Consider the following 20,000-nt stretch of genomic DNA (forward strand, 5'->3'; position numbering starts at 1 on the left):
CTGTCTCTACATTTCTGCTGAGGGGGAGAAGACGGGACACCGACAGTTCCGTAATTGAAACTTAAAATGAAAGTCATCGACTTCTGCTCTACGATTGACGACTGCGTCTCAAAGGAATCTCCTCTTCTCTGGAATGAACAAAATTCCATTGCATCGGCCGGGAATCGAACCCAGGCCGCCCGCGTGGCAGGCGAGCATTCTACCACTGAACCACCGATGCTAATTCTTTCAGTAGCACTTATTATAACATCATCCTGAAGAACACTTTCACCTCGGAAAAGTACCAAAGGAGCATTGTCTCACGGTGACAATTGCTATAACTTTGTTTCCACAAAAAAGTTTTGCCCTCCCCGGCGGGGAATCGAAGCCCGGTCTCCCGCGTGACAGGCGGGGATACTCACCACTATACTACCGAGGACTGCTTGCGGAAACTTTTCAAAATATTGACATTGCGATGGCTTAAACATTAAAAATTAAACTTAAATTGAAACGAAAATAAAACTCCCACTAACGAACTACAAACTAGGAAGAAGAAAAAAATAAACTATTTTCGAGGCATGAAAAGCAAGTGGCCATCAAGACATTTTCCAAATATGTCCCAGATATTCTCAAAACTCGAGAAAATACATAATACTTTCCACCCACTGATAGAGATATGCATGTGCTTCGTCTCTCGAAAGGATAGCATAAAACAAGCATGAGCAGCGTTGTGTTGAAGACTTGTGTTTGATTGCTGAACGGAAGGTCGTGGGTTCAAGACTTCTTCTTGGCAGAAACTTTCTCGGAAGGTAAAACGCCCCTGAACCGAAATTATTATCTAAAGTTCCGGGAAATTTCCGTTAGCATTTTACGTCCGTCATCTGACTGTCTCTACATTTCTGCTGAGGGGGAGAAGACGGGACACCGACAGTTCCGTAATTGAAACTTAAAATAAAAGTCATCGACTTCTGCTCTACGATTGACGACTGCGTCTCAAAGGAATCTCCTCTTCTCTGGAATGAACAAAATTCCATTGCATCGGCCGGGAATCGAACCCGGGCCGCCCGCGTGGCAGGCGAGCATTCTACCACTGAACCACCGATGATAATTCTTTCAGTAGCACTTATTATAACATCATCCTGAAGAACACTTTCACCTCGGAAAAGTACCAAAGGAGCATTGTCTCACGGTGACAATTGCTATAACTTTGTTTCCACAAAAAAGTTTTGCCCTCCCCGGCGGGGAATCGAACCCCGGTCTCCCGCGTGACAGGCGGGGATACTCGCCACTATACTACCGAGGACTACTTGCGGAAACTTTTCAAAATATTGACATTGCGATGGCTTAAACATTAAAAATTAAACTTAAATTGAAACGAAAATAAAACTCCCACTAACGAACTACAAACTAGGAAGAAGAAAAAAATAAACTATTTTCGAGGCATGAAAAGCAAGTGGCCGTCAAGACATTTTCCAAATATGTCCCAGATATTCTCAAAACTCGAGAAAATACATAATACTTTCCACCCACTGATAGAGATATGCATGTGCTTCGTCTCTCGAAAGGATAGCATAAAACAAGCATGAGCAGCGTTGTGTTGAAGATTTGTGTTTGATTGCTGAACGGAAGGTCGTGGGTTCAAGACTTCTTCTTGGCAGAAACTTTCTCGGAAGGTAAAACGCCCCTGAACCGAAATTATTATCTAAAGTTCCGGGAAATTTCCGTTAGCATTTTACGTCCGTCATCTGACTGTCTCTTCATTTCTGCAGAGGGGGAGAAGACGGGACACCGACAGTTCCGTAATTGAAACTTAAAATGAAAGTCATCGACTTCTGCCCTACGATTGACGACTGCGTCTCAAAGGAATCTCCTCTTCTCTGGAATGAACAAAATTCCATTGCATCGGCCGGGAATCGAACCCGGGCCGCCCGCGTGGCAGGCGAGCATTCTACCACTGAACCACCGATGATAATTCTTTCAGTAGCACTTATTATAACATCATCCTGAAGAACACTTTCACCTCGGAAAAGTACCAAAGGAGCATTGTCTCACGGTGACAATTGCTATAACTTTGTTTCCACAAAAAAGTTTTGCCCTCCCCGGCGGGGAATCGAACCCCGGTCTCCCGCGTGACAGGCGGGGATACTCGCCACTATATTACCGAGGACTACTTGCGGAAACTTTTCAAAATATTGACATTGCGATGGCTTAAACATTAAAAATTAAACTTAAATTGAAACGAAAATAAAACTCCCACTAACGAACTACAAACTAGGAAGAAGAAAAAATAAACTATTTTCGAGGCATGAAAAGCAAGTGGCCGTCAAGACATTTTCCAAATATGTCCCAGATATTCTCAAAACTCGAGAAAATACATAATACTTTCCACCCACTGATAGAGATATGCATGTGCTTCGTCTCTCGAAAGGATAGCATAAAACAAGCATGAGCAGCGTTGTGTTGAAGACTTGTGTTTGATTGCTGAACGGAAGGTCGTGGGTTCAAGACTTCTTCTTGGCAGAAACTTTCTCGGAAGTTAAAACGCCCCTGAACCGAAATTATTATCTAAAGTTCCGGGAAATTTCCGTTAGCATTTTACGTCCGTCATCTGACTGTCTCTACATTTCTGCAGAGGGGGAGAAGACGGGACACCGACAGTTCCGTAATTGAAACTTAAAATGAAAGTCATCGACTTCTGCTCTACGATTGACGACTGCGTCTCAAAGGAATCTCTTCTTCTCTGGAATGAACAAAATTCCATTGCATCGGCCGGGAATCGAACCCGGGCCGCCCGCGTGGCAGGCGAGCATTCTACCACTTTCTTTTTCTTTCTTTTTAAAAGGAAAGCCCCCTAAGCGGAAGCTTCCCCCATCACATTCACTCATATCATTTCATTCACATTTCTATTACAGGACTTTTTCAGGACAGACAATGACAAATACCCATGCCTTACCTGGGACTCGAACCTGGAACCCCTGGCTTTGTAGCGCGCTCTGCTAACCACTTCGCCACAGAGGTCGACTGACTGAACCACCGATGCTAATTCTTTCAGTAGCACTTATTATAACATCATCCTGAAGAACACTTTCACCTCGGAAAAGTACCAAAGGAGCATTGTCTCACGGTGACAATTGCTATAACTTTGTTTCCACAAAAAAGTTTTGCCCTCCCCGGCGGGGAATCGAACCACGGTCTCCCGCGTGACACGCGGGGATACTCACCACTATACTACCGAGGACTGCTTGCGGAAACTTTTCAAAATATTGACATTGCGATGGCTTAAACATTAAAAATTAAACTTAAATTGAAACGAAAATAAAACTCCCACTAACGAACTACAAACTAGGAAGAAGAAAAAATAAACTATTTTCGAGGCATGAAAAGCAAGTGGCCGTCAAGACATTTTCCAAATATGTCCCAGATATTCTCAAAACTCGAGAAAATACATAATACTTTCCACCCACTGATAGAGATATGCATGTGCTTCGTCTCTCGAAAGGATAGCATAAAACAAGCATGAGCAGCGTTGTGTTGAAGACTTGTGTTTGATTGCTGAACGGAAGGTCGTGGGTTCAAGACTTCTTCTTGGCAGAAACTTTCTCGGAAGGTAAAACGCCCCTGAACCGAAATTATTATCTAAAGTTCCGGGAAATTTCCGTTAGCATTTTACGTCCGTCATCTGACTGTCTCTACATTTCTGCAGAGGGGGAGAAGACGGGACACCGACAGTTCCGTAATTGAAACTTAAAATGAAAGTCATCGACTTCTGCTCTACGATTGACGACTGCGTCTCAAAGGAATCTCTTCTTCTCTGGAATGAACAAAATTCCATTGCATCGGCCGGGAATCGAACCCGGGCCGCCCGCGTGGCAGGCGAGCATTCTACCACTTTCTTTTTCTTTCTTTTTAAAAGGAAAGCCCCCTAAGCGGAAGCTTCCCCCATCACATTCACTCATATCATTTCATTCACATTTCTATTACAGGACTTTTTCAGGACAGACAATGACAAATACCCATGCCTTACCTGGGACTCGAACCTGGAACCCCTGGCTTTGTAGCGCGCTCTGCTAACCACTTCGCCACAGAGGTCGACTGACTGAACCACCGATGCTAATTCTTTCAGTAGCACTTATTATAACATCATCCTGAAGAACACTTTCACCTCGGAAAAGTACCAAAGGAGCATTGTCTCACGGTGACAATTGCTATAACTTTGTTTCCACAAAAAAGTTTTGCCCTCCCCGGCGGGGAATCGAACCACGGTCTCCCGCGTGACACGCGGGGATACTCACCACTATACTACCGAGGACTGCTTGCGGAAACTTTTCAAAATATTGACATTGCGATGGCTTAAACATTAAAAATTAAACTTAAATTGAAACGAAAATAAAACTCCCACTAACGAACTACAAACTAGGAAGAAGAAAAAAATAAACTATTTTCGAGGCATGAAAAGCAAGTGGCCGTCAAGACATTTTCCAAATATGTCCCAGATATTCTCAAAACTCGAGAAAATACATAACTTTTTTAATCTAATAAACTCAAGGAGAAATAACAGTAGGATTCCAGCTGAAATTATGCATGATAGTGAAAGTGCGATAGGGGACCGAAGGGCAGAACTCTTCAACGCTTACTTTCATGGTAACTTCTGCCCCCCGTCTTCCCTTGCAGCGTTGCCAAATGTAAGACCAGTCTGTTCCTCCTCCCTAACAACGCTTGTCACTACACCCGATGAGGTGAAGGATCTATTGTCGTCTCTTTCAGTTCACCGTGCCCTAGGACCGGACGATATCAACACCATGTTCCTCAGGAAAACTGTGCAATCCCTGTGCTATCCCCTCTCCATTCTCTTGAACAGATGTTTTTCGGAAGGCATCTTTCCTCACGCTTGGAAACAAGCTAACATCACACCGATTCACAAAAGTGTTAACAAAAATTTTGTTTCATCTTACAGACCAATCTCCTTACTCTCTCCTCTGTCCATCATCTGTGAAAAAGTAATCAAAGATAGACTGTACAAATTTGTTTCTCCGTACTTAAGCTCTAAGCAACATGGTTTTCTTCCTGGTAGCTCCTGTCTTACAAACCTGTCTGTTTTACTCTCACATGCTATGGAATGCATTTCAAATAATTCACAATTAGATGTAATATACTTTGATCTGGCCAAAGCCTTTGATACTGTTAGTCATCGTCTTCTGATTCACAAATTATGCAATAGATTCAACATTCATGGCAAATTTCTCACCCTTCTCACAGACTACCTTAGCGATGGCCAACAACGTGTTGTTCTTCCTGGAACTGTTTCTAACTTTCTTCCTGTCCTCTCTGGAGTTCCACAGGGTAGTGTTCTAGGACCTCTCTTGTTTATATTATTCGTCGATGACCTTGCCGACCATCTCACAGCTCCCTCTAGCAATTACCTTCTTTTCGCAGATGACTGTAAAATTTTCAGGGAAATCTCCACTTCCGACGATACTCATCTTCTTCAGAATGACATAGCAACATTTACTTCCTGGTGCCAGACATGGGACCTTACATTACATTCTGACAAGTGTACTACTCTCACTATCTCTCTCAAGAAGAATCTGTTAAAGTCATCTTACTCCATCTCTGGCAATAACATCAAAGCAGTATCCTCTCACAAAGACCTAGGCATTGTTTTCGACCAAAAGCTCACATTTGAGGAACATATTTTATGCACCACAAAAAAGGCCATGCGTCTCTTAGGTTTACTCTACCGTTTCACTGAAATTAGTGACATCTCAGCCCTCACTTTGTACTTCACATCATTCATCTCCCCAATAATAGAATACTGCTCTCCCGTCTGGTCCATGGCATGTCCCACTCACCTCTCCAGATTCGATTCAGTCTTTCACTTCTTCCTAGCTATAGTCCGTCACAGGGTTCCCTCATTACGCAATTTTTCATCTCCGCATCTCTTGTCTTTTCTAAACTTACAAACTGCTTATCAGCGACGTTTGCAGAATGATTTCAGTTACTTATACAAAATTGTGAATGGCAAAATCCGCTGCAACACACTCCTTGAGGAATTCCACTTTAGAGTACCTATGCGCACAACTCGCAATACAAGGTTATTTTATACTAAAAAACCTAGACTAGAAATTCAAAAAAGATCTCTCTTTTATAGACTTGCAGCACAATACAATGATCTCCCCTCAAGTATTGATATATTTTCCTCCGAGTTTGCCTTTCGGTCTTCTATCAGAAGAAATACTTGTAATTAATATCACATAGTGCCATCTCTTACTTATTTTTTTTTCATTTGCTATTCACTTTTATGTTGATTTGTTACTCTTAATTATTTCTTATTTATTTTTAATTATTTATTTTATTTTATTTTATTTTTTATTTTTATGCTTATTATAATTATTGCTTTCTCATTGTTGACAATTTCAGTGTAAAATGGCCACCTGTGCTGTATCTGAAATTTTCTCAAATAAATAAATAAATAAATAAATAATACTTTCCACCCACTGATAGAGATATGCATGTGCTTCGTCTCTCGAAAGGATAGCATAAAACAAGCATGAGCAGCGTTGTGTTGAAGACTTGTGTTTGATTGCTGAACGGAAGGTCGTGGGTTCAAGACTTCTTCTTGGCAGAAACTTTCTCGGAAGGTAAAACACCCCTGAACCGAAATTATTATCTAAAGTTCCGGGAAATTTCCGTTAGCATTTTACGTCCGACATCTGACTGTCTCTACATTTCTGCAGAGGGGGAGAAGACGGGACACCGACAGTTCCGTAATTGAAACTTAAAATGAAAGTCATCGACTTCTGCTCTACGATTGACGACTGCGTCTCAAAGGAATCTCTTCTTCTCTGGAATGAACAAAATTCCATTGCATCAGCCGGGAATCGAACCCGGGCCGCCCGCGTGGCAGTCGAGCATTCTACCACTGAACCACCGATGCTAATTCTTTCAGTAGCACTTATTATAACATCATCCTGAAGAACACTTTCACCTCGGAAAAGTACCAAAGGAGCATTGTCTCACGGTGACAATTGCTATAACTTTGTTTCCACAAAAAAGTTCTGCCCTCCCCGGCGGGGAATCGAACCCCGGTCTCCCGCGTGACAGGCGGGGATACTCACCACTATACTACCGAGGACTGCTTGCGGAAACTTTTCAAAATATTGACATTGCGATGGCTTAAACATTAAAAATTAAACTTAAATTGAAACGAAAATAAAACTCTCACTAACGAACTACAAACTAGGAAGAAGAAAAAAATAAACTATTTTCGAGGCATGAAAAGCAAGTGGCCGTCAAGACATTTTCCAAATATGTCCCAGATATTCTCAAAACTCGAGAAAATACATAATACTTTCCACCCACTGATAGAGATATGCATGTGCTTCGTCTCTCGAAAGGATAGCATAAAACAAGCATGAGCAGCGTTGTGTTGAAGACTTGTGTTTGATTGCTGAACGGAAGGTCGTGGGTTCAAGACTTCTTCTTGGCAGAAACTTTCTCGGAAGGTAAAACGCCCCTGAACCGAAATTATTATCTAAAGTTCCGGGAAATTTCCGTTAGCATTTTACGTCCGTCATCTGACTGTCTCTACATTTCTGCAGAGGGGGAGAAGACGGGACACCGACAGTTCCGTAATTGAAACTTAAAATGAAAGTCTTCGACTTCTGCTCTACGATTGACGACTGCGTCTCAAAGGAATCTCTTCTTCTCTGGAATGAACAAAATTCCATTGCATCGGCCGGGAATCGAACCCGGGCCGCCCGCGTGGCAGGCGAGCATTCTACCACTGAACCACCGATGCTAATTCTTTCAGTAGCACTTATTATAACATCATCCTGAAGAACACTTTCACCTCGGAAAAGTACCAAAGGAGCATTGTCTCACGGTGACAATTGCTATAACTTTGTTTCCACAAAAAAGTTTTGCCCTCCCCGGCGGGGAATCGAACCCCGGTCTCCCGCGTGACAGGCGGGGATACTCACCACTATACTACCGAGGACTGCTTGCGGAAACTTTTCAAAATATTGACATTGCGATGGCTTAAACATTAAAAATTAAACTTAAATTGAAACGAAAATAAAACTCCCACTAACGAACTACAAACTAGGAAGAAGAAAAAAATAAACTATTTTCGAGGCATGAAAAGCAAGTGGCCGTCAAGACATTTTCCAAATATGTCCCAGATATTCTCAAAACTCGAGAAAATACATAATACTTTCCACCCACTGATAGAGATATGCATGTGCTTCGTCTCTCGAAAGGATAGCATAAAACAAGCATGAGCAGCGTTGTGTTGAAGACTTGTGTTTGATTGCTGAACGGAAGGTCGTGGGTTCAAGACTTCTTCTTGGCAGAAACTTTCTCGGAAGGTAAAACGCCCCTGAACCGAAATTATTATCTAAAGTTCCGGGAAATTTCCGTTAGCATTTTACGTCCGTCATCTGACTGTCTCTACATTTCTGCAGAGGGGGAGAAGACGGGACACCGACAGTTCCGTAATTGAAACTTAAAATGAAAGTCATCGACTTCTGCCCTACGATTGACGACTGCGTCTCAAAGGAATCTCCTCTTCTCTGGAATGAACAAAATTCCATTGCATCGGCCGGGAATCGAACCCGGGCCGCCCGCGTGGCAGGCGAGCATTCTACCACTGAACCACCGATGCTAATTCTTTCAGTAGCACTTATTATAACATCATCCTGAAGAACACTTTCACCTCGGAAAAGTACCAAAGGAGCATTGTCTCACGGTGACAATTGCTATAACTTTGTTTCCACAAAAAAGTTTTGCCCTCCCCGGCGGGGAATCGAACCCCGGTCTCCCGCGTGACAGGCGGGGATACTCGCCACTATACTACCGAGGACTACTTGCGGAAACTTTTCAAAATATTGACATTGCGATGGCTTAAACATTAAAAATTAAACTTAAATTGAAACGAAAATAAAACTCCCACTAACGAACTACAAACTAGGAAGAAGAAAAAAATAAACTTTTTTCGAGGCATGAAAAGCAAGTGGCCGTCAAGACATTTTCCAAATATGTCCCAGATATTCTCAAAACTCGAGAAAATACATAATACTTTCCACCCACTGATAGAGATATGCATGTGCTTCGTCTCTCGAAAGGATAGCATAAAACAAGCATGAGCAGCGTTGTGTTGAAGATTTGTGTTTGATTGCTGAACGGAAGGTCGTGGGTTCAAGACTTCTTCTTGGCAAAAACTTTCTCGGAAGGTAAAACGCCCCTGAACCGAAATTATTATCTAAAGTTCCGGGAAATTTCCGTTAGCATTTTACGTCCGTCATCTGACTGTCTCTACATTTCTGCAGAGGGGGAGAAGACGGGACACCGACAGTTCCGTAATTGAAACTGAAAATGAAAGTCATCGACTTCTGCCCTACGATTGACGACTGCGTCTCAAAGGAATCTCCTCTTCTCTGGAATGAACAAAATTCCATTGCATCGGCCGGGAATCGAACCCGGGCCGCCCGCGTGGCAGGCGAGCATTCTACCACTGAACCACCGATGCTAATTCTTTCAGTGGCACTTATTATAACATCATCCTGAAGAACACTTTCACCTCGGAAAAGTACCAAAGGAGCATTGTCTCACGGTGACAATTGCTATAACTTTGTTTCCACAAAAAAGTTTTGCCCTCCCCGGCGGGGAATCGAACCCCGGTCTCCCGCGTGACAGGCGGGGATACTCGCCACTATACTACCGAGGACTACTTGCGGAAACTTTTCAAAATATTGACATTGCGATGGCTTAAACATTAAAAATTAAACTTAAATTGAAACGAAAATAAAACTCCCACTAACGAACTACAAACTAGGAAGAAGAAAAAAATAAACTATTTTCGAGGCATGAAAAGCAAGTGGCCGTCAAGACATTTTCCAAATATGTCCCAGATATTCTCAAAACTCGAGAAAATTCATAATACTTTCCACCCACTGATAGAGATATGCATGTGCTTCGTCTCTCGAAAGGATAGCATAAAACAAGCATGAGCAGCGTTGTGTTGAAGACTTGTGTTTGATTGCTGAACGGAAGGTCGTGGGTTCAAGACTTCTTCTTGGCAGAAACTTTCTCGGAAGGTAAAACGCCCCTGAACCGAAATTATTATCTAAAGTTCCGGGAAATTTCCGTTAGCATTTTACGTCCGTCATCTGACTGTCTCTACATTTCTGCTGAGGGGGAGAAGACGGGACACCGACAGTTCCGTAATTGAAACTTAAAATGAAAGTCATCGACTTCTGCCCTACGATTGACGACTGCGTCTCAAAGGAATCTCCTCTTCTCTGGAATGAACAAAATTCCATTGCATCGGCCAGGAATCGAACCCGGGCCGCCCGCGTGGCAGGCGAGCATTCTACCACTGAACCACCGATGCTAATTCTTTCAGTAGCACTTATTATAACATCATCCTGAAGAACACTTTCACCTCGGAAAAGTACCAAAGGAGCATTGTCTCACGGTGACAATTGCTATAACTTTGTTTCCACAAAAAAGTTTTGCCCTCCCCGGCGGGGAATCGAACCCCGGTCTCCCGCGTGACAGGCGGGGATACTCGCCACTATACTACCGAGGACTTCTTGCGGAAACTTTTCAAAATATTGACATTGCGATGGCTTAAACATTAAAAATTAAACTTAAATTGAAACGAAAATAAAACTCCCACTAACGAACTACAAACTAGGAAGAAGAAAAAAATAAACTATTTTCGAGGCATGAAAAGCAAGTGGCCGTCAAGACATTTTCCAAATATGTCCCAGATATTCTCAAAACTCGAGAAAATACATAATACTTTGCACCCACTGATAGAGATATGCATGTGCTTCGTCTCTCGAAAGGATAGCATAAAACAAGCATGAGCAGCGTTGTGTTGAAGACTTGTGTTTGATTGCTGAACGGAAGGTCGTGGGTTCAAGACTTCTTCTTGGCAGAAACTTTCTCGGAAGGTAAAACGCCCCTGAACCGAAATTATTATCTAAAGTTCCGGGAAATTTCCGTTAGCATTTTACGTCCGTCATCTGACTGTCTCTACATTTCTGCAGAGGGGGAGAAGACGGGACACCGACAGTTCCGTAATTGAAACTTAAAATGAAAGTCATCGACTTCTGCTCTACGATTGACGACTGCGTCTCAAAGGAATCTCTTCTTCTCTGGAATGAACAAAATTCCATTGCATCGGCCGGGAATCGAACCCGGGCCGCCCGCGTGGCAGGCGAGCATTCTACCACTTTCTTTTTCTTTCTTTTTAAAAGGAAAGCCCCCTAAGCGGAAGCTTCCCCCATCACATTCACTCATATCATTTCATTCACATTTCTATTACAGGACTTTTTCAGGACAGACAATCACAAATACCCATGCCTTACCCGGGACTCGAACCCGGAACCCCTGGCGTTGTAGCGCGCTCTGCTAACCACTTCGCCACAGAGGTCGACTGACTGAACCACCGATGCTAATTCTTTCAGTAGCACTTATTATAACATCATCCTGAAGAACACTTTCACCTCGGAAAAGTACCAAAGGAGCATTGTCTCACGGTGACAATTGCTATAACTTTGTTTCGACAAAAAAGTTTTGCCCTCCCCGGCGGGGAATCGAACCACGGTCTCCCGCGTGACACGCGGGGATACTCACCACTATACTACCGAGGACTGCTTGCGGAAACTTTTCAAAATATTGACATTGCGATGGCTTAAACATTAAAAATTAAACTTAAATTGAAACGAAAATAAAACTCCCACTAACGAACTACAAACTAGGAAGAAGAAAAAAATAAACTATTTTCGAGGCATGAAAAGCAAGTGGCCGTCAAGACATTTTCCAAATATGTCCCAGATATTCTCAAAACTCGAGAAAATACATAACTTTTTTAATCTAATAAACTCAAGGAGAAATAACAGTAGGATTCCAGCTGAAATTATGCATGATAGTGAAAGTGCGATAGGGGACCGAAGGGCAGAACTCTTCAACGCTTACTTTCATGGTAACTTCTGCCCCCCGTCTTCCCTTGCAGCGTTGCCAAATGTAAGACCAGTCTGTTCCTCCTCCCTAACAACGCTTGTCACTACACCCGATGAGGTGAAGGATCTATTGTCGTCTCTTTCAGTTCACCGTGCCCTAGGACCGGACGATATCAACACCATGTTCCTCAGGAAAACTGTGCAATCCCTGTGCTATCCCCTCTCCATTCTCTTGAACAGATGTTTTTCGGAAGGCATCTTTCCTCACGCTTGGAAACAAGCTAACATCACACCGATTCACAAAAGTGTTAACAAAAATTTTGTTTCATCTTACAGACCAATCTCCTTACTCTCTCCTCTGTCCATCATCTGTGAAAAAGTAATCAAAGATAGACTGTACAAATTTGTTTCTCCGTACTTAAGCTCTAAGCAACATGGTTTTCTTCCTGGTAGCTCCTGTCTTACAAACCTGTCTGTTTTACTCTCACATGCTATGGAATGCATTTCAAATAATTCACAATTAGATGTAATATACTTTGATCTGGCCAAAGCCTTTGATACTGTTAGTCATCGTCTTCTGATTCACAAATTATGCAATAGATTCAACATTCATGGCAAATTTCTCACCCTTCTCACAGACTACCTTAGCGATCGCCAACAACGTGTTGTTCTTCCTGGAACTGTTTCTAACTTTCTTCCTGTCCTCTCTGGAGTTCCACAGGGTAGTGTTCTAGGACCTCTCTTGTTTATATTATTCGTCGATGACCTTGCCGACCATCTCACAGCTCCCTCTAGCAATTACCTTCTTTTCGCAGATGACTGTAAAATTTTCAGGGAAATCTCCACTTCCGACGATACTCATCTTCTTCAGAATGACATAGCAACATTTACTTCCTGGTGCCAGACATGGGACCTTACATTACATTCTGACAAGTGTACTACTCTCACTATCTCTCTCAAGAAGAATCTGTTAAAGTCATCTTACTCCATCTCTGGCAATAACATCAAAGCAGTATCCTCTCACAAAGACCTAGGCATTGTTTTCGACCAAAAGCTCACATTTGAGGAACATATTTTATGCACCACAAAAAAGGCCATGCGTCTCTTAGGTTTACTCTACCGTTTCACTGAAATTAGTGACATCTCAGCCCTCACTTTGTACTTCACATCATTCATCTCCCCAATAATAGAATACTGCTCTCCCGTCTGGTCCATGGCATGTCCCACTCACCTCTCCAGATTCGATTCAGTCTTTCACTTCTTCCTAGCTATAGTCCGTCACAGGGTTCCCTCATTACGCAATTTTTCATCTCCGCATCTCTTGTCTTTTCTAAACTTACAAACTGCTTATCAGCGACGTTTGCAGAATGATTTCAGTTACTTATACAAAATTGTGAATGGCAAAATCCGCTGCAACACACTCCTTGAGGAATTCCACTTTAGAGTACCTATGCGCACAACTCGCAATACAAGGTTATTTTATACTAAAAAACCTAGACTAGAAATTCAAAAAAGATCTCTCTTTTATAGACTTGCAGCACAATACAATGATCTCCCCTCAAGTATTGATATATTTTCCTCCGAGTTTGCCTTTCGGTCTTCTATCAGAAGAAATACTTGTAATTAATATCACATAGTGCCATCTCTTACTTATTTTTTTGTTCATTTGCTATTCACTTTTATGTTGATATGTTACTCTTAATTATTTCTTATTTATTTTTAATTATTTATTTTATTTTATTTTATTTTTTATTTTTATGCTTATTATAATTATTGCTTTCTCATTGTTGACAATTTCAGTGTAAAATGGCCACCTGTGCTGTATCTGAAATTTTCTCAAATAAATAAATAAATAAATAAATAATACTTTCCACCCACTGATAGAGATATGCATGTGCTTCTTCTCTCGAAAGGATAGCATAAAACAAGCATGAGCAGCGTTGTGTTGAAGACTTGTGTTTGATTGCTGAACGGAAGGTCGTGGGTTCAAGACTTCTTCTTGGCAGAAACTTTCTCGGAAGGTAAAACGCCCCTGAACCGAAATTATTATCTAAAGTTCCGGGAAATTTCCGTTAGCATTTTACGTCCGTCATCTGACTGTCTCTACATTTCTGCTGAGGGGGAGAAGACGGGACACCGACAGTTCCGTAATTGAAACTTAAAATGAAAGTCATCGACTTCTGCTCTACGATTGACGACTGCGTCTCAAAGGAATCTCCTCTTCTCTGGAATGAACAAAATTCCATTGCATCGGCCGGGAATCGAACCCGGGCCGCCCGCGTGGCAGGCGAGCATTCTACCTCTGAACCACCGATGCTAATTCTTTCAGTAGCACTTATTATAACATCATCCTGAAGAACACTTTCACCTCGGAAAAGTACCAAAGGAGCATTGTCTCACGGTGACAATTGCTATAACTTTGTTTCCACAAAAAAGTTTCGCCCTCCCCGGCGGGGAATCGAACCCCGGTCTCCCGCGTGACAGGCGGGGATACTCACCACTATACTACCGAGGACTGCTTGCGGAAACTTTTCAAAATACTGACATTGCGATGGCTTAAACATTAAAAATTAAACTTAAATTGAAACGAAAATAAAACTCCCACTAACGAACTAAAAACTAGGAAGAAGAAAAAAATAAACTATTTTCGAGGCATGAAAAGCAAGTGGCCGTCAAGACATTTTCCAAATATGTCCCAGATATTCTCAAAACTCGAGAAAATACATAATACTTTCCACCCACTGATAGAGATATGCATGTGCTTCGTCTCTCGAAAGGATAGCATAAAACAAGCATGAGCAGCGTTGTGTTGAAGACTTGTGTTTGATTGCTGAACGGAAGGTCGTGGGTTCAAGACTTCTTCTTGGCAGAAACTTTCTCGGAAGGTAAAACGCCCCTGAACCGAAATTATTATCTAAAGTTCCGGGAAATTTCCGTTAGCATTTTACGTCCGTCATCTGACTGTCTCTACATTTCTGCAGAGGGGGAGAAGACGGGACACCGACAGTTCCGTAATTGAAACTTAAAATGAAAGTCATCGACTTCTGCTCTACGATTGACGACTGCGTCTCAAAGGAATCTCCTCTTCTCTGGAATGAACAAAATTCCATTGCATCGGCCGGGAATCGAACCCGGGACGCCCGCGTGGCAGGCGAGCATTCTACCACTGAACCACCGATGCTAATTCTTTCAGTAGCACTTATTATAACATCATCCTGAAGAACACTTTCACCTCGGAAAAGTACCAAAGGAGCATTGTCTCACGGTGACAATTGCTATAACTTTGTTTCCACAAAAAAGTTTTGCCCTCCCCGGTGGGGAATCGAACCCCGGTCTCCCGCGTGACACGCGGGGATACTCACCACTATACTACCGAGGACTGCTTGCGGAAACTTTTCAAAATATTGACATTGCGATGGCTTAAACATTAAAAATTAAACTTAAATTGAAACGAAAATAAAACTCCCACTAACGAACTACAAACTAGGAAGAAGAAAAAAATAAACTATTTTCGAGGCATGAAAAGCAAGTGGCGTCAAGACATTTTCCAAATATGTCCCAGATATTCTCAAAACTCGAGAAAATACATAATACTTTCCACCCACTGATAGAGATATGCATGTGCTTCTTCTCTCGAAAGGATAGCATAAAACAAGCATGAGCAGCGTTGTGTTGAAGACTTGTGTTTGATTGCTGAACGGAAGGTCGTGGGTTCAAGACTTCTTCTTGGCAGAAACTTTCTCGGAAGGTAAAACGCCCCTGAACCGAAATTATTATCTAAAGTTCCGGGAAATTTCCGTTAGCATTTTACGTCCGTCATCTGACTGTCTCTACATTTCTGCTGAGGGGGAGAAGACGGGACACCGACAGTTCCGTAATTGAAACTTAAAATGAAAGTCATCGACTTCTGCTCTACGATTGACGACTGCGTCTCAAAGGAATCTCCTCTTCTCTGGAATGAACAAAATTCCATTGCATCGGCCGGGAATCGAACCCGGGCAGCCCGCGTGGCAGGCGAGCATTCTACCACTGAACCACCGATGCTAATTCTTTCAGTAGCACTTATTATAACATCATCCTGAAGAACACTTTCACCTCGGAAAAGTACCAAAGGAGCATTGTCTCACGGTGACAATTGCTATAACTTTGTTTCCACAAAAAAGTTTTCCCCTCCCCGGCGGGGAATCGAACCCCGGTCTCCCGCGTGACAGGCGGGGATACTCGCCACTATACTACCGAGGACTTCTTGCGGAAACTTTTCAAAATATTGACATTGCGATGGCTTAAACATTAAAAATTAAACTTAAATTGAAACGAAAATAAAACTCCCACTAACGAACTACAAACTAGGAAGAAGAAAAAAATAAACTATTTTCGAGGCATGAAAAGCAAGTGGCCGTCAAGACATTTTCCAAATATGTCCCAGATATTCTCAAAACTCGAGAAAATACATAATACTTTGCACCCACTGATAGAGATATGCATGTGCTTCGTCTCTCGAAAGGATAGCATAAAACAAGCATGAGCAGCGTTGTGTTGAAGACTTGTGTTTGATTGCTGAACGGAAGGTCGTGGGTTCAAGACTTCTTCTTGGCAGAAACTTTCTCGGAAGGTAAAACGCCCCTGAACCGAAATTATTATCTAAAGTTCCGGGAAATTTCCGTTAGCATTTTACGTCCGTCATCTGACTGTCTCTACATTTCTGCAGAGGGGGAGAAGACGGGACACCGACAGTTCCGTAATTGAAACTTAAAATGAAAGTCATCGACTTCTGCTCTACGATTGACGACTGCGTCTCAAAGGAATCTCTTCTTCTCTGGAATGAACAAAATTCCATTGCATCGGCCGGGAATCGAACCCGGGCCGCCCGCGTGGCAGGCGAGCATTCTACCACTTTCTTTTTCTTTCTTTTTAAAAGGAAAGCCCCCTAAGCGGAAGCTTCCCCCATCACATTCACTCATATCATTTCATTCACATTTCTATTACAGGACTTTTTCAGGACAGACAATCACAAATACCCATGCCTTACCCGGGACTCGAACCCGGAACCCCTGGCGTTGTAGCGCGCTCTGCTAACCACTTCGCCACAGAGGTCGACTGACTGAACCACCGATGCTAATTCTTTCAGTAGCACTTATTATAACATCATCCTGAAGAACACTTTCACCTCGGAAAAGTACCAAAGGAGCATTGTCTCACGGTGACAATTGCTATAACTTTGTTTCGACAAAAAAGTTTTGCCCTCCCCGGCGGGGAATCGAACCACGGTCTCCCGCGTGACACGCGGGGATACTCACCACTATACTACCGAGGACTGCTTGCGGAAACTTTTCAAAATATTGACATTGCGATGGCTTAAACATTAAAAATTAAACTTAAATTGAAACGAAAATAAAACTCCCACTAACGAACTACAAACTAGGAAGAAGAAAAAAATAAACTATTTTCGAGGCATGAAAAGCAAGTGGCCGTCAAGACATTTTCCAAATATGTCCCAGATATTCTCAAAACTCGAGAAAATACATAACTTTTTTAATCTAATAAACTCAAGGAGAAATAACAGTAGGATTCCAGCTGAAATTATGCATGATAGTGAAAGTGCGATAGGGGACCGAAGGGCAGAACTCTTCAACGCTTACTTTCATGGTAACTTCTGCCCCCCGTCTTCCCTTGCAGCGTTGCCAAATGTAAGACCAGTCTGTTCCTCCTCCCTAACAACGCTTGTCACTACACCCGATGAGGTGAAGGATCTATTGTCGTCTCTTTCAGTTCACCGTGCCCTAGGACCGGACGATATCAACACCATGTTCCTCAGGAAAACTGTGCAATCCCTGTGCTATCCCCTCTCCATTCTCTTGAACAGATGTTTTTCGGAAGGCATCTTTCCTCACGCTTGGAAACAAGCTAACATCACACCGATTCACAAAAGTGTTAACAAAAATTTTGTTTCATCTTACAGACCAATCTCCTTACTCTCTCCTCTGTCCATCATCTGTGAAAAAGTAATCAAAGATAGACTGTACAAATTTGTTTCTCCGTACTTAAGCTCTAAGCAACATGGTTTTCTTCCTGGTAGCTCCTGTCTTACAAACCTGTCTGTTTTACTCTCACATGCTATGGAATGCATTTCAAATAATTCACAATTAGATGTAATATACTTTGATCTGGCCAAAGCCTTTGATACTGTTAGTCATCGTCTTCTGATTCACAAATTATGCAATAGATTCAACATTCATGGCAAATTTCTCACCCTTCTCACAGACTACCTTAGCGATCGCCAACAACGTGTTGTTCTTCCTGGAACTGTTTCTAACTTTCTTCCTGTCCTCTCTGGAGTTCCACAGGGTAGTGTTCTAGGACCTCTCTTGTTTATATTATTCGTCGATGACCTTGCCGACCATCTCACAGCTCCCTCTAGCAATTACCTTCTTTTCGCAGATGACTGTAAAATTTTCAGGGAAATCTCCACTTCCGACGATACTCATCTTCTTCAGAATGACATAGCAACATTTACTTCCTGGTGCCAGACATGGGACCTTACATTACATTCTGACAAGTGTACTACTCTCACTATCTCTCTCAAGAAGAATCTGTTAAAGTCATCTTACTCCATCTCTGGCAATAACATCAAAGCAGTATCCTCTCACAAAGACCTAGGCATTGTTTTCGACCAAAAGCTCACATTTGAGGAACATATTTTATGCACCACAAAAAAGGCCATGCGTCTCTTAGGTTTACTCTACCGTTTCACTGAAATTAGTGACATCTCAGCCCTCACTTTGTACTTCACATCATTCATCTCCCCAATAATAGAATACTGCTCTCCCGTCTGGTCCATGGCATGTCCCACTCACCTCTCCAGATTCGATTCAGTCTTTCACTTCTTCCTAGCTATAGTCCGTCACAGGGTTCCCTCATTACGCAATTTTTCATCTCCGCATCTCTTGTCTTTTCTAAACTTACAAACTGCTTATCAGCGACGTTTGCAGAATGATTTCAGTTACTTATACAAAATTGTGAATGGCAAAATCCGCTGCAACACACTCCTTGAGGAATTCCACTTTAGAGTACCTATGCGCACAACTCGCAATACAAGGTTATTTTATACTAAAAAACCTAGACTAGAAATTCAAAAAAGATCTCTCTTTTATAGACTTGCAGCACAATACAATGATCTCCCCTCAAGTATTGATATATTTTCCTCCGAGTTTGCCTTTCGGTCTTCTATCAGAAGAAATACTTGTAATTAATATCACATAGTGCCATCTCTTACTTATTTTTTTGTTCATTTGCTATTCACTTTTATGTTGATATGTTACTCTTAATTATTTCTTATTTATTTTTAATTATTTATTTTATTTTATTTTATTTTTTATTTTTATGCTTATTATAATTATTGCTTTCTCATTGTTGACAATTTCAGTGTAAAATGGCCACCTGTGCTGTATCTGAAATTTTCTCAAATAAATAAATAAATAAATAAATAATACTTTCCACCCACTGATAGAGATATGCATGTGCTTCTTCTCTCGAAAGGATAGCATAAAACAAGCATGAGCAGCGTTGTGTTGAAGACTTGTGTTTGATTGCTGAACGGAAGGTCGTGGGTTCAAGACTTCTTCTTGGCAGAAACTTTCTCGGAAGGTAAAACGCCCCTGAACCGAAATTATTATCTAAAGTTCCGGGAAATTTCCGTTAGCATTTTACGTCCGTCATCTGACTGTCTCTACATTTCTGCTGAGGGGGAGAAGACGGGACACCGACAGTTCCGTAATTGAAACTTAAAATGAAAGTCATCGACTTCTGCTCTACGATTGACGACTGCGTCTCAAAGGAATCTCCTCTTCTCTGGAATGAACAAAATTCCATTGCATCGGCCGGGAATCGAACCCGGGCCGCCCGCGTGGCAGGCGAGCATTCTACCTCTGAACCACCGATGCTAATTCTTTCAGTAGCACTTATTATAACATCATCCTGAAGAACACTTTCACCTCGGAAAAGTACCAAAGGAGCATTGTCTCACGGTGACAATTGCTATAACTTTGTTTCCAC

General features: G+C 42.1%; 22 non-coding genes across 22 annotated transcripts; all 22 read right to left on the reverse strand.

The window, feature by feature from the left end:
- Window positions 1-149: 149 nt before the first annotated feature.
- TRNAG-GCC (transfer RNA glycine (anticodon GCC)) lies at window positions 150-220 on the reverse strand. The gene has a single exon. It is a non-coding gene; the product is annotated as a tRNA-Gly (tRNA).
- Window positions 221-346: 126 nt separating this feature from the next.
- TRNAD-GUC (transfer RNA aspartic acid (anticodon GUC)) lies at window positions 347-418 on the reverse strand. Its single transcript has one exon. It is a non-coding gene; the product is annotated as a tRNA-Asp (tRNA).
- A 595-nt stretch (window positions 419-1,013) lies between these two features.
- On the reverse strand, window positions 1,014-1,084 carry TRNAG-GCC (transfer RNA glycine (anticodon GCC)). Its single transcript has one exon. It is a non-coding gene; the product is annotated as a tRNA-Gly (tRNA).
- Window positions 1,085-1,210: 126 nt separating this feature from the next.
- Window positions 1,211-1,282, reverse strand: TRNAD-GUC (transfer RNA aspartic acid (anticodon GUC)). The gene has a single exon. It is a non-coding gene; the product is annotated as a tRNA-Asp (tRNA).
- Window positions 1,283-1,877: 595 nt separating this feature from the next.
- TRNAG-GCC (transfer RNA glycine (anticodon GCC)) lies at window positions 1,878-1,948 on the reverse strand. The gene has a single exon. It is a non-coding gene; the product is annotated as a tRNA-Gly (tRNA).
- A 126-nt stretch (window positions 1,949-2,074) lies between these two features.
- TRNAD-GUC (transfer RNA aspartic acid (anticodon GUC)) lies at window positions 2,075-2,146 on the reverse strand. The gene has a single exon. It is a non-coding gene; the product is annotated as a tRNA-Asp (tRNA).
- A 4,696-nt stretch (window positions 2,147-6,842) lies between these two features.
- On the reverse strand, window positions 6,843-6,913 carry TRNAG-GCC (transfer RNA glycine (anticodon GCC)). Its single transcript has one exon. It is a non-coding gene; the product is annotated as a tRNA-Gly (tRNA).
- Window positions 6,914-7,039: 126 nt separating this feature from the next.
- On the reverse strand, window positions 7,040-7,111 carry TRNAD-GUC (transfer RNA aspartic acid (anticodon GUC)). The gene has a single exon. It is a non-coding gene; the product is annotated as a tRNA-Asp (tRNA).
- Window positions 7,112-7,706: 595 nt separating this feature from the next.
- Window positions 7,707-7,777, reverse strand: TRNAG-GCC (transfer RNA glycine (anticodon GCC)). Its single transcript has one exon. It is a non-coding gene; the product is annotated as a tRNA-Gly (tRNA).
- A 126-nt stretch (window positions 7,778-7,903) lies between these two features.
- On the reverse strand, window positions 7,904-7,975 carry TRNAD-GUC (transfer RNA aspartic acid (anticodon GUC)). Its single transcript has one exon. It is a non-coding gene; the product is annotated as a tRNA-Asp (tRNA).
- Window positions 7,976-8,570: 595 nt separating this feature from the next.
- On the reverse strand, window positions 8,571-8,641 carry TRNAG-GCC (transfer RNA glycine (anticodon GCC)). The gene has a single exon. It is a non-coding gene; the product is annotated as a tRNA-Gly (tRNA).
- A 126-nt stretch (window positions 8,642-8,767) lies between these two features.
- On the reverse strand, window positions 8,768-8,839 carry TRNAD-GUC (transfer RNA aspartic acid (anticodon GUC)). Its single transcript has one exon. It is a non-coding gene; the product is annotated as a tRNA-Asp (tRNA).
- A 595-nt stretch (window positions 8,840-9,434) lies between these two features.
- On the reverse strand, window positions 9,435-9,505 carry TRNAG-GCC (transfer RNA glycine (anticodon GCC)). The gene has a single exon. It is a non-coding gene; the product is annotated as a tRNA-Gly (tRNA).
- A 126-nt stretch (window positions 9,506-9,631) lies between these two features.
- TRNAD-GUC (transfer RNA aspartic acid (anticodon GUC)) lies at window positions 9,632-9,703 on the reverse strand. The gene has a single exon. It is a non-coding gene; the product is annotated as a tRNA-Asp (tRNA).
- A 595-nt stretch (window positions 9,704-10,298) lies between these two features.
- Window positions 10,299-10,369, reverse strand: TRNAG-GCC (transfer RNA glycine (anticodon GCC)). The gene has a single exon. It is a non-coding gene; the product is annotated as a tRNA-Gly (tRNA).
- Window positions 10,370-10,495: 126 nt separating this feature from the next.
- TRNAD-GUC (transfer RNA aspartic acid (anticodon GUC)) lies at window positions 10,496-10,567 on the reverse strand. Its single transcript has one exon. It is a non-coding gene; the product is annotated as a tRNA-Asp (tRNA).
- A 3,627-nt stretch (window positions 10,568-14,194) lies between these two features.
- On the reverse strand, window positions 14,195-14,265 carry TRNAG-GCC (transfer RNA glycine (anticodon GCC)). The gene has a single exon. It is a non-coding gene; the product is annotated as a tRNA-Gly (tRNA).
- A 126-nt stretch (window positions 14,266-14,391) lies between these two features.
- On the reverse strand, window positions 14,392-14,463 carry TRNAD-GUC (transfer RNA aspartic acid (anticodon GUC)). Its single transcript has one exon. It is a non-coding gene; the product is annotated as a tRNA-Asp (tRNA).
- A 595-nt stretch (window positions 14,464-15,058) lies between these two features.
- Window positions 15,059-15,129, reverse strand: TRNAG-GCC (transfer RNA glycine (anticodon GCC)). The gene has a single exon. It is a non-coding gene; the product is annotated as a tRNA-Gly (tRNA).
- Window positions 15,130-15,921: 792 nt separating this feature from the next.
- Window positions 15,922-15,992, reverse strand: TRNAG-GCC (transfer RNA glycine (anticodon GCC)). The gene has a single exon. It is a non-coding gene; the product is annotated as a tRNA-Gly (tRNA).
- A 126-nt stretch (window positions 15,993-16,118) lies between these two features.
- Window positions 16,119-16,190, reverse strand: TRNAD-GUC (transfer RNA aspartic acid (anticodon GUC)). Its single transcript has one exon. It is a non-coding gene; the product is annotated as a tRNA-Asp (tRNA).
- Window positions 16,191-19,817: 3,627 nt separating this feature from the next.
- Window positions 19,818-19,888, reverse strand: TRNAG-GCC (transfer RNA glycine (anticodon GCC)). Its single transcript has one exon. It is a non-coding gene; the product is annotated as a tRNA-Gly (tRNA).
- Between the last annotated feature and the right edge of the window lie 112 nt (window positions 19,889-20,000).

This window comes from Lepisma saccharinum, chromosome 25, assembly GCF_977018435.1.
Source record: "Lepisma saccharinum chromosome 25, izLepSacc3.1, whole genome shotgun sequence".
Lineage (NCBI taxonomy): Eukaryota > Metazoa > Arthropoda > Insecta > Zygentoma > Lepismatidae > Lepisma > Lepisma saccharinum.